The 11,298-nt window shown below is 38.4% G+C and overlaps 4 pseudogenes; all 4 read right to left on the bottom strand.

The window, feature by feature from the left end:
• Nucleotides 1-243: 243 nt before the first annotated feature.
• LOC149230855 (mannosylglycoprotein endo-beta-mannosidase pseudogene) lies at nucleotides 244-1,549 on the bottom strand (annotated as a pseudogene).
• Nucleotides 1,550-2,006: 457 nt separating this feature from the next.
• On the bottom strand, nucleotides 2,007-2,423 carry LOC149230856 (protein DJ-1 homolog D pseudogene; annotated as a pseudogene).
• A 2,426-nt stretch (nucleotides 2,424-4,849) lies between these two features.
• LOC149230857 (mannosylglycoprotein endo-beta-mannosidase pseudogene) lies at nucleotides 4,850-6,140 on the bottom strand (annotated as a pseudogene).
• A 472-nt stretch (nucleotides 6,141-6,612) lies between these two features.
• LOC149230858 (protein DJ-1 homolog D pseudogene) lies at nucleotides 6,613-7,029 on the bottom strand (annotated as a pseudogene).
• Nucleotides 7,030-11,298: the final 4,269 nt, after the last annotated feature.

Genomic DNA, 11,298 nt, shown 5'->3' on the forward strand with positions numbered 1-11,298 from the left:
AGGCAATCTAATCGTATATGCCATTTTGCAACTGCTCCCCAAATCTTGCCATCTTGCAATGCGTTGGCCATTTTACCGAACTTAGGAAAAGATTTTGCTGATCTGGAGTAAATCCACCGCATATTGAATTGAATGCCGGAGTATTCAATTGCCAGAACACAGAATCTTTCTTATCCAATAATGATGGGCATATCTGTTGAGCATGGTGCGATACTGATGAAACTAACACATGAATCTACGCTTTCAGGCATCTGCGGCTTTTGTTGAATGAGAAACGGCAAAGACTGCTCTTTCCAGATGTCCCCAGCCCCTTTTATCTCTGTCACTTGAATGTTTTTGTTCTTTCTAAAAAAAAAACTTGACACCCTTGAACGCAATCCCTCTGTTGTCTCCGTTGCAGGTTCTTCTACATTCATACTTCCATATTCACAATTATTCTCGATGCTAATGGGCTCATGTTGGTTGTCATGATCTTCAACATTAGGGAGAGAATGACTTGGCAAATGGAGCCAATAAAAGTTCCTCGATAAAGGTTTTGCTGATGTATCAAGAAGCATGAGGAGAAGAAAATAAACCGGCTTTGCATTATGTGATTTTGGATACTGCATTTCAAAAACTGGAAGTGTTATTTTTGATGGCACTGATATATTTTTGTTGATTTTGTGGTATGGACAGGTCCCTTCCAAATCCCATACTGAGACCTCCACTGTAACATTTGACAGGGGACTTGATGTTGTGTTCACTATCTCAATAAAATATGTTGCCAGATTCAACTGCACATGGATTGGTTCTGCAGCTGAACGGACACCATAGAATCCTGCTGTTTGTTCATGAAAATAGTCATAAAATTGACCTCTCAAACCCGGCCATGGATTTTGGGTTTTCCAAATTAGAACACTTGTGTATTTTGTCCACATCCTTGACGTCCACCCTTCCAGAGTGCCTTATTTTGAACATAGTTGACAAGTTGTGCCTTCTCACAGAAATCATCCAGACTCTTTGGCTCTCCATACATTTCAATTTGATCATGGACCGTTCCAGGGTTAGAATATGGGATATACTTGTGATAGTCCCAAACAGTATTTGGCACTTCTTTAATGTAGCCATTTGGGAGCTTCTGAAACAGTGGAATTTGCCATGCTTCTAGAGGCATTGTTGCTCTGATAGTGGTTGCAAGTGGCATACCTACAGAACCCACCTCAGGATTAAACCCATATTTATAAAAGTCATCCTTGAAAAAGTCTTCTGGATTTTGGATATTATAGGGGCCATCTGTAAATTTTCCATCTCCACTGGCAAATCCATCCCATAAAGATCCTTGTATGTATACACGGGTTCCATCAAGGTATCGGCTAGGATCTTCAGAGGCTTTGGGCCATGTATGTGAATTCATTAAATTTGTTCCAATGTCAGGGGACTTCGAATAAGGATGAAGCTGCAAGTCATTCTTTAGAGCTGCATTGATGTCATCTGGTGGGTGTTGCTCATTACCTCCAACCCATAGTGCCAAAAGGAATGGCAGCCAGAGAACCATAGAATGATGTTTCAATACAAATCTAATGCCAAAGCGAAGAGAGATGCCGTAAGAACCATTGGCTTTGTCCAGCGCTTGCCATCATTTACAATTGAGCGAACTCGGGTAGCATATGAAAGAAAATTATGGGTCTCATCCATAATGGATTCCGCTGGGGATATATTTGCAAACATTAATGTTTTGGCATCGCCACCAAGTGCATCACTCATAAGCATCGTGAGCTTGTGATTTCTGTATGCCGCCCTTCAGAAGCCAGTGCACTAATAACATCCCCCAGGGCTGAAAGAGACCGATTGATATTTTGAGCCACTTTCATTTGATTGCCTGTTGATCCCTTTATTTTATGTTAACTTAATGAAGACATCAACTTACACTGCAACTGCAACTTATTATATCTAGTGGTCCTCTACAGCATAGTAGTTTTTATACACACGGAGTAGAAATTGAGTTTACAGACAATGCGCACAACTCCTCAAAACGACACTTTAATTCCCAATGATGCCATGATCTGAGAGATAAATTGTGGGTGTGCAGGCCAAGCTGCTGCTGTCACTAAATTCCCATCTCTGAAACACGTAGTTATAGGTTCTGGCTCTAACCATTCACCGCCAGAAAGCAATACATCAAGCTTTACAGCTGGATACGCAGTACATGTTTTCTCTTTCAATATACCTGCACCAGCAAGAATCAATTGCCCACGACAGATAGAAGAAATGAGCTTGTTTGAATCAGAAAACCGCTTGACCAATTTAAGAACAAATTCATTTAGAGCTAGGTACTCGGGTGCCCTTCCTCCAGGAACTATCAACCCATCATACATGCTTGCATCAATGTCATCGAAAGATGCTGTCAAAACAAAATAGTGGCCTCGTAGTTCTGAATAAGTCATGTTTGTTTTCTTCAAATTGTTATATTATCAAAACATAAATGAATTTGCAGCAGATTGTCGAGTGAAGCTAGAATGCGGGCTTGTTGAGCTCTTGCTCTTGCTAGCCACCAATTTGGCCTATCTCTATAGTAATGCATGGTCTAGTCCTTGTTCATCAGCTGCGGAGAATGTAAATCCATGTCTAACTTTTGCAGGGATTGTCTCATCATCCACATCAAAACACTGTCATTTGAAGAGCTGTAGAGCTATAGAACATCATGACAAATTACATATTGATGATTTCTTCTTCAAAACAGGGTTTTGAAGAAGAATCTATCTCTGACATGAGACGGACTCTAACATCGGCTCCACTTGGGATGGCAACTGCCGCTCCGTGGAGGTGCCAAGAACCGCAGAACTTTGGGAGAGCAGACAGTGCCTCTACCCATTGGGCAATGGAGTCATCATCAACACAACTCTTGACTTATTTTCAAACTGAAACTGAAATCAAACAATATTCAAGCAAACTAAAACAAGATGCTGCCCTTATGGCTGCTTATTTATTTACACAACCTATTCTAATCTGCTGTACAAACAATAGATCAGGTAATACTAAAATGCCAAATTAACCATTCAAGTAAACCTGACAATGAAGCCGCTTGAGAATGCTGCCACGAAATCACAGATGCAGTTGCTGGCAGCCCTTCATGCACGTACTAAGCCTGGTCACAGAAAAGACAGCCTGATCTGTCAATCAAAATGAAAAATGTGTCCATGTATGCCGCAATAGGATCACGGAAGCCGGACTCTGTTGGCTGTCCCAACTCTGCAATGCATACTTCCAGCTGCACACTGTCAATGTAAACGACTGTAGGCAATTCTATGATATCTTGTTTTGAATGAGGAAGGATTTCCAAGAACTTTTTAGGGTCTTGGAAATCATATGACTGAATTTGCTCGTCGAGACACTGAATCTCAGTTTCAATTCTTTCAACAATTAACTCACAGGCACCAATTTTAGCTTCAGGAGAGAACTCTGGAGATTTCAAACTTTGAAAGAAGTCACTGAAAAATTCTTCATTAATTTCAATATCCACTAACAATTCTCTAACTCCGTTTAGAGCTTCACAAAATGCAGGGTTTTCCCAATACCCTACCATTGCATGAATGGATCATCAAGCGTTGGAATGTCTAGATCGAGTTGGAGTCGCCAGGTGAATGGTTCAGCCTGCATAAGTGTCTGACTGTTGTCCACCATCAGCATCAGATCTGCACCTTGATTGCATGTACTGGGACAAGACAATCAACAAGTTGAATGTTCTCCCCAGTATGGTCGCCAGTATGTTAGCACTTGAGATTTCACCTCAAGCTGAGAAAGGTAAACCTCAAGGCAACATCAAACCATTCAGCCCCGTAGCTAGCCCTACGGGGCAGGAGAAGGCTCTCTCCGGTCAATCTCGGTAGATTTTCAATTGAATGAGATGACCAATACGGTGACACTGATATTAGGCTAGTAAACTGATAAAAAAGGTTGATTTGGGGTTTTTAATTAACTAACGGGGTTTTTCTGAGCTGCATGGGCAAAATCACAGCTTCAAACAGAGAAATATAATGAACAACATAGGTTGACGACTGAGGCAAGGTAGGCAAGGAATTTAGCATCAAATCTAGATTTTAAATGGGATGGCAAGACTGGTGAGGAGCTGACAAGGGCATAGAACTGAATCCTTGTCAAACAGAAGAAAACATTGAATTGAACAAACTTATAGGCAGAGCATATAATACTATGAATTCTACCTAAACACTTCATTTGCTCAATTAGAAATGATCATGAAGTGAATGAAACATAACAGTTTACATATGAGACAAAGGGAAAACTTATGCTAAATTAACATACCACATGAATCTCAGAAGTTAGAGCTGTGAAATTTTCATTAAAAATCCCTGCAGAAAACTGTACATTGAAAGCTCTGTTCCAGCACTCAGCACTCAGAAACTCTCCCCTGACTAACTCTTTCTCTCTTTTTTTTAAAATGAATTTTTAATACAATAAATACATGCTGCTAAAACAAATCGACCCAAAATCAGCGATTTGTTTTATCATTATTAATATATAAAACTAAAAAAAAAAACGATCGGCGCTACTGAGATGGAATAACGCATCCTTTCACAAGTAGTGTTCACAGGTGTCAATCTGAAGATATAGGCAATCTAATTGTATATGCCATTTTGCAACCGCTCCCCAAATCTTGCCATCTTGCAATGCGTTGGCCATTTTACCGAACTTAGGAAAAGATTTTGCTGATCTGGAGTAAATCCACCGCATATTGAATTGAATGCCGGAGTATTCAATTTCCAGAACACGGAATCTTTCTTATCCAATAATGATGGGCATATCTGTTGAGCATGGTGCGATACCGATGAAACTAACACATGAATCTACGCTTTCAGGCATCTGCGGCTTTTGTTGAATGAGAAACAGAAAAGACTGCTCTTTCCAGATGTCCCCAACCCCTTTTATCTCTGTCACTTGAATGTTTTTGTTCTTTCTAAAAAGAAAACTTGACACCCTTGAACGCAATCCCTCTGTTGTCTCCATTGCAGGTTCTTCTACATTCATACTTCCATATTCACAATTATTCTCGATGCTAATGGGCTCATGTTGGTTGTCATGATCTTCAACATTAGGGAGAGAATGACTTGGCAAATGGAGCCAATAAAAGTTCCTCGATAAAGGTTCTGCTGATGTATCAAGAAGCATGAGGAGAAGAAAATAAACCGGCTTTGCATTATGAGATTTTGGATACTGCATTTCAAAAACTGGAAGTGTTATTTTTGATGGCACTGATATATTTTTGTTGGTTTTGTGGTATGGACAGGTCCTTTCCAAATCCCATACTGAGACCTCCACTGTAACATTTGACAGGGGACTTGATGTTGTGTTCACTATCTCAATAAAATATGTTGCCAGATTCAACTGCACATGGATTGGTTCTGCAGCTGAACGGACACCATAGAATCCTGCTGTCTGTTCATGAAAATAGTCATAAAATTGACCTCTCAAACCCGGCCATGGATTCTGGGTTTTCCAAATTAGAACACCTGTGTATTTTGTCCACATCCTTGACGTCCACCCTTCCAAAGTGCCTTATATTGAACATAGTTGACAAGTTGTGCCTTCTCACAGAAATCATCCAGACTCTTTGGCTCTCCATACATTTCAATTTGATCATGGACCGTTCCAGGGTTAGAATATGGGATATACTTGTGATAGTCCCAAACAGGATTTGGCACTTCTTTAATGTAGCCATTTGGGAGCTTCTGAAACAGTGGAATTTGCCATGCTTCTGGAGGCATTGTTGCTCTGATAGTGGTTGCAAGTGGCATACCTACAGAACCCACCTCAGGATTAAACCCATATTTATAAAAGTCATCCTTGAAAAAGTCTTCTGGATTTTGGATATTATAGGGGCCATCTGTAAATTCTCCATCTCCACTGGCAAATCCATCCCATAAAGATCCTTGTATGTATACACGGGTTCCATCAAGGTATCGGCTAGGATCTTCAGAGGCTTTGGGCCATGTATGTGAATTCATTAAATTTGTTCCAATGTCAGGGGACTTCGAATAAGGATGAAGCTGCAAGTCATTCTTTAGAGCTGCATTGATGTCATCTGGTGGGTGTTTCTCATTACCTCCAACCCATAGTGCCAAAAGGAATGGCAACCAGAGAACCATAGAATGATGTTTCAATACAAATCTAATGCCAAAGCGAAGAGAGATGCCGTAAGAAACATTGGCTTTGTCCAGCGCTTGCCATCATTTACAATTGAGCGAACTCAGTTAGCATATGAAAGAAAATTATGGGTCTCATCCATAATGGATTCCGCTGGGGATATATTTGCAAACATTAATGTTTTGGCGTCGCCACCAAGTGCATCACTCATAAGCATCGTGAGCTTGTGATTTATGTATGCCGCCCTTCAGAAGCCAGTGCACTAATAACATCCCCCAGGGCTGAAAGAGACCGATTGATATTTTGAGCCACTTTCATTTGATTGCCTGTTGATCCCTTTATTTTATGTTAACTTAATGAAGACATCAACTTACACTGCAACTGCAACTTATTATATCTAGTGGTCCTCTACAGCATAGTAGTTTATATACACACTGAGTAGAAATTGAGTTTACAGACAATGCGCACAACTCCTCAAAGTGACACTTTAATTCCCAATGATGCCATGATCTGAGAGATAAATTGTGGGTGTGCAGGCCAAGCTGCTGTTGTCACTAAATTCCCATCTCTGAAACACGTAGTTATAGGTTCTGGCTCTGACCATTCACCGCCAGAAAGCAATAGATCAAGCTTTACAACTGGATACGCAGTACATGTTTTCTCTTTCAATATACCTGCACCAGCAAGAATCAATTGCCCACGACAGATAGAAGAAATGAGCTTGTTTGAATCAGAAAACCGCTTGACCAATTTAAGAACAAATTCATTTAGAGCTAGGTACTCGGGTGCCCTTCCTCCAGGAACTATCAACCCATCATACATGCTTGCATCAATGTCATCGAAAGATGTTGTCAAAACAAAATAGTGGCCTCGTAGTTCTGAATAAGTCATGTTTGTTTTCTTCAAATTGTTATATTATCAAAACATAAATGAATTTGCAGCAGATTGTCGAGTGAAGCTAGAATGCGGGCTTGTTGAGCTCTTGCTCTTGCTAGCCACCAATTTGGCCTCTCTCTATAGTAATGCATGGTCTAGTCCTTGTTCATCAGATGCGGAGAATGTAAATCCATGTCTAACTTTTGCAGGGATTGTCTCATCATCCACATCAAAACACTGTCATTTGAAGAGCTGTAGAGCTATAGAACATCATGACAAATTACATATTAATGATTTCTTCTTCAAAACAGGGTTTTGAAGAAGAATCTATCTCTGACATGAGACGGAGTCTAACAGAGGGAACAACAAAACTTGAAAAGTGTTGTTCGCTAGAGGGAACAGCAAAGAAAAACAAACACGAAACGTGATGTTCCCTATAGGGAACAACAACTGTTCCCTGTAGGGAACAAAAAAGAAAAACACACATGAAAAGTGTTGTTCCTTGTAGGGAAAAACAAAGAAAAACACATGCAAAAAGTGTTGTGCCCTGTAGGGAATAGCAGTTGTTCCCTAGAGGGAACAGCAAAGAAAAACACACGTGAAAAGTGTGGTTTCCTATAGGGAACAACAATTATTCCCTGTAGGGAACAACAAATAAAAACACACGCGAAAAGTGTTGTTCCCTATAGGGAACAACAGTTGTTCCCTATAGGGAATAGCAGATGTTCCCTATAGGGAACAAAAGTTGTTCCCTATAGGGAATAGCAGATGTTCCCTATAGGGAACAACAAAGAAAAACACACACGAAAGTGTTGTTCCCTATAGGGAACAACAGTTGTTCCACGGCAACAGTGCCAAAATGTTTGGGTGCTAAAAGGTGTCTTTAAAACTCCTAATTTCCTCACATTAATTATCAGCCTAGGTAAGTCTTTTTGTTTTAAGAGTGTACACAATATGTGCAAGCTATAAATCCAGAGAGTAATGCTTTTTAAGTTGAACTATAAAACTTGATACAAGAGTAACTAGATCCAGTCATAAATCTCAAGTTGTAACTTTTAAAGGAAATAATACATCTAAGCATTAGGACTTAATCTCAAGAAAAACCATAATCAAATCTGAAGCAAGAAATTCAATTGAAAATAGCATCAACTGAGAGCATAGTAGCATTAACCAATCTCTTCTAGCTGATTCTATCTAAATCATACTCAATCTCAATTAAGCAATTCAAATGGAAATGATGTCAACCGAGAGTTTAGTAGCATTAACCAAACTCTTTTAGCTGATTCTATAATAACCAGACTCTCACGTATGCCCTATTCTGTAATGTTGTAAATGAAAGAAAATGAAATCAATGCTCTAATCCACGCTTGCCTGTGTAAAAATAACTCATGCTTATGCTAGAAATTAAACACTCTGTAATGAAATTAACACACGCTCTGCAATGAAATTAACACTCACAACCTAGAGAATTGATAGAATTGAAATGCAACCGGTAATGGAAATCTACAGTGCTGGTGCTAATCTAGCTAGATCTCCCAGTTGTGGCGGGCCCATGCCACTTTTGGGAGGAAAAAACATACAGTAACCGGAGAATTAAAAACCACTCAAGCTTAATCAACACGTCTCATTCGATTCGATCTGCACACGTCAAGGGAAATCAACAGACTCTTTCATTGAATGAAAATAATATAACATAGTATGCCTGTAATTCAACAGTGATTACATGTATATATCAAAATCTCTCCATTATCCCCTCTCCTCCTATCATATCCTATCCTATCTCTAATGATCCCTATCCCTCTTTGATCTATGTTCTCATTTAAATACACAGAGAGCAGAGAGAAGTTACAACAGATATGATTACAAAATGATTCCCATAACAAAATTGGATTGTTCACAACAAATTGATCAGCAAGATCATATCTGAAATATCTTTCCATCAGCATTCAACAGGAACAGGTCGAATTTGGTATTGCAACTGAGATAATTTGGAAACCGACCGTAATAGCGAATCTGTGAAAAACTTCTTCAGAGAACCTTCCATTTCTCTTAATACGGACTGAATTTGGGAAAAATACACATTTTGAAACTACTTTGGTCCGTTCTAAACAAAACCCATGTTTCAGATTTTCCAGATTCTTCTCCATTTGCCCAAAACTTCCAATAAAAAATTGTCACTTCTTATTCCAACGAATTTCTGAGTTGGAATATTTAATGATGAGCTGGAGATCAAATCCGCAATCTGGAAAATATCTTGGAGGCTAAAATGGTAAGTGATATTACAACAAAATTATTAATAAACCATCATTGATAAAATCATGCATAATAATCATCAATTTATTAAAAATAAAGGAGAAGAAATAATATTTATCAATAAGAGCATAAATAATTATAAAATGGAATTATATGATAAATCATGATAAATAACGTGATAAATAAGGGTAGAAATGGATGAAATAGGCGTTAAAGAGTGATAATAATAATGAAAAACTAGCGGCCCAACACCTTAGAAGAAGTTCAATGAAGTTAAGAAGGTACATGGGTCACAACCTGGAGAGTAGTAGACTAAATGTGATGGTAAGGGACTGTTACAATGTTGGATATGTGGCAAAGATCATTGAAAGAAGGAGTGTACATTGTACCAAGGTGGTATGCATTAGATATACAGTGCTTAGGAGGAATAGACAGTTGGGGATGTTGGTCAACAAGAAGGAAGATCACTAGGCATCCATTATTGAGATGGAATGTAAACTTTGTGGTCGATTTGTTTCTATTTTGATTGACCCTAGATCTAATTATAGTTATGTTAATCATGACCTGGTGGATAAGTGTGGTTTGAGAAAAGAAGTGCATGTAGAGTCCTGGTTGGTGTAGTTGACTAAAGGTACTAATAAGAGAGTTCATCATTGGGTAAGATTTTTTTCATTTGAGCTTAATGGTATGCCTACAACAACACATCTGAATGTACTTCCACTAGGATCATATAGTATGCTTTTGGGTATGGATTGGTTGCATCTTCATAGGACCAAAGTCTATTGTTATGATAAGGCTATTGAGTGCCTGGATCATAATGGGGAAAAGAGAATGTTCTAGGGAAAGAAGAAGCATACTTCAATGAGGATGGTCACCGCTATGCAGGCTAAGCGTGGTTGCAAAAAGGCTTGTGCACTATTTGTAGTCAATATTTCCAATGACAAGGGTAAGGATGTTGAGGATGTTGAAATATTCAAGTAGTACCTTGTATTACAAAAGTTTTTGGATGTGTTTCTAGTAGAGATTCCAGAGTTTCCTCCCCACAAGGAAGCGGAATTTTATATTGAGTTAGTACCACGAGAAACACTAGCATCAAAGGCACGTTACAGGATGAGCACACTAGAGTTAGTAGAGTTGAAGTTGAAACTGAAGGAAATTCTTGATAAGTGATGCATTAGGCCAAGCATATCGCCTTGGGGTACACTAGTGTTTTTCATGAAGAAGAAGGACAATACCATTAGGTTGTGCATTGATTATAGGATGTTGAACAAGGTAACCATCAAGATCATGTATCCATTGTTTAGGATTAATGACTTGTATGATAAGTTGAAGGGAGAAGCAGTGTTCTTGAATATTGATCTGAGATCGGGATACCATCAAATACACATCAAAGAAGAGGAAATCTACAAGACTGCTTTCAGGACCAGGTATGAGAATTATGAGTTTGTTGTGGTTAATTTTGGTTTGACTAATTCCCCAAATAATTTTATGTGCTTGATGAATAGTGCTTTGCGTACTTATCTAGGCAAGTTTGTTATTGTAATGTTTTCCTTTGAGATAATTCTAGGTTAATTAATTATCCCAGAGCATCTAAATTTTTCTATTGTTTTAAATGTTTTTGGATGACCAATGTTATGAGAAAATTAAGACAATTTCTTAAACCTTATTAATATTAAATATTAAGAAAGCGCTGATAATTTACCTATGAACAGTAACTTGATTTAAACGTGTGCAGAAAGGAAGAAATGTAAGAGCCTATGATTTCCTAAATATTCAAACCGAATTTTTAGTTAATCATAAGAAAGCATGCAAGTAAACATTGTTTATAGCCCAACAAAATAGATTTAATCTAATGAATATGGTTGACAATTTATAAATGTAGAGGAGTTTATAAAGAAAAATAGTCCAATAAACTAATCTCTAAAATAGATTATAACTTTAGATGGGGTTTAAGATAGACTGATATTCAGTTTTCTCTTACCCAATTATCTCCATAAAACTTAAATACATGTATAACAACAAAATGAAGTG

Source organism: Pinus tabuliformis, chromosome J (assembly GCF_031772625.1).
Source record: "Pinus tabuliformis cultivar Carrire ecotype Pingquan chromosome J, CPIR1, whole genome shotgun sequence".
In the NCBI taxonomy this organism is placed as follows: Eukaryota; Viridiplantae; Streptophyta; class Pinopsida; order Pinales; family Pinaceae; genus Pinus; species Pinus tabuliformis.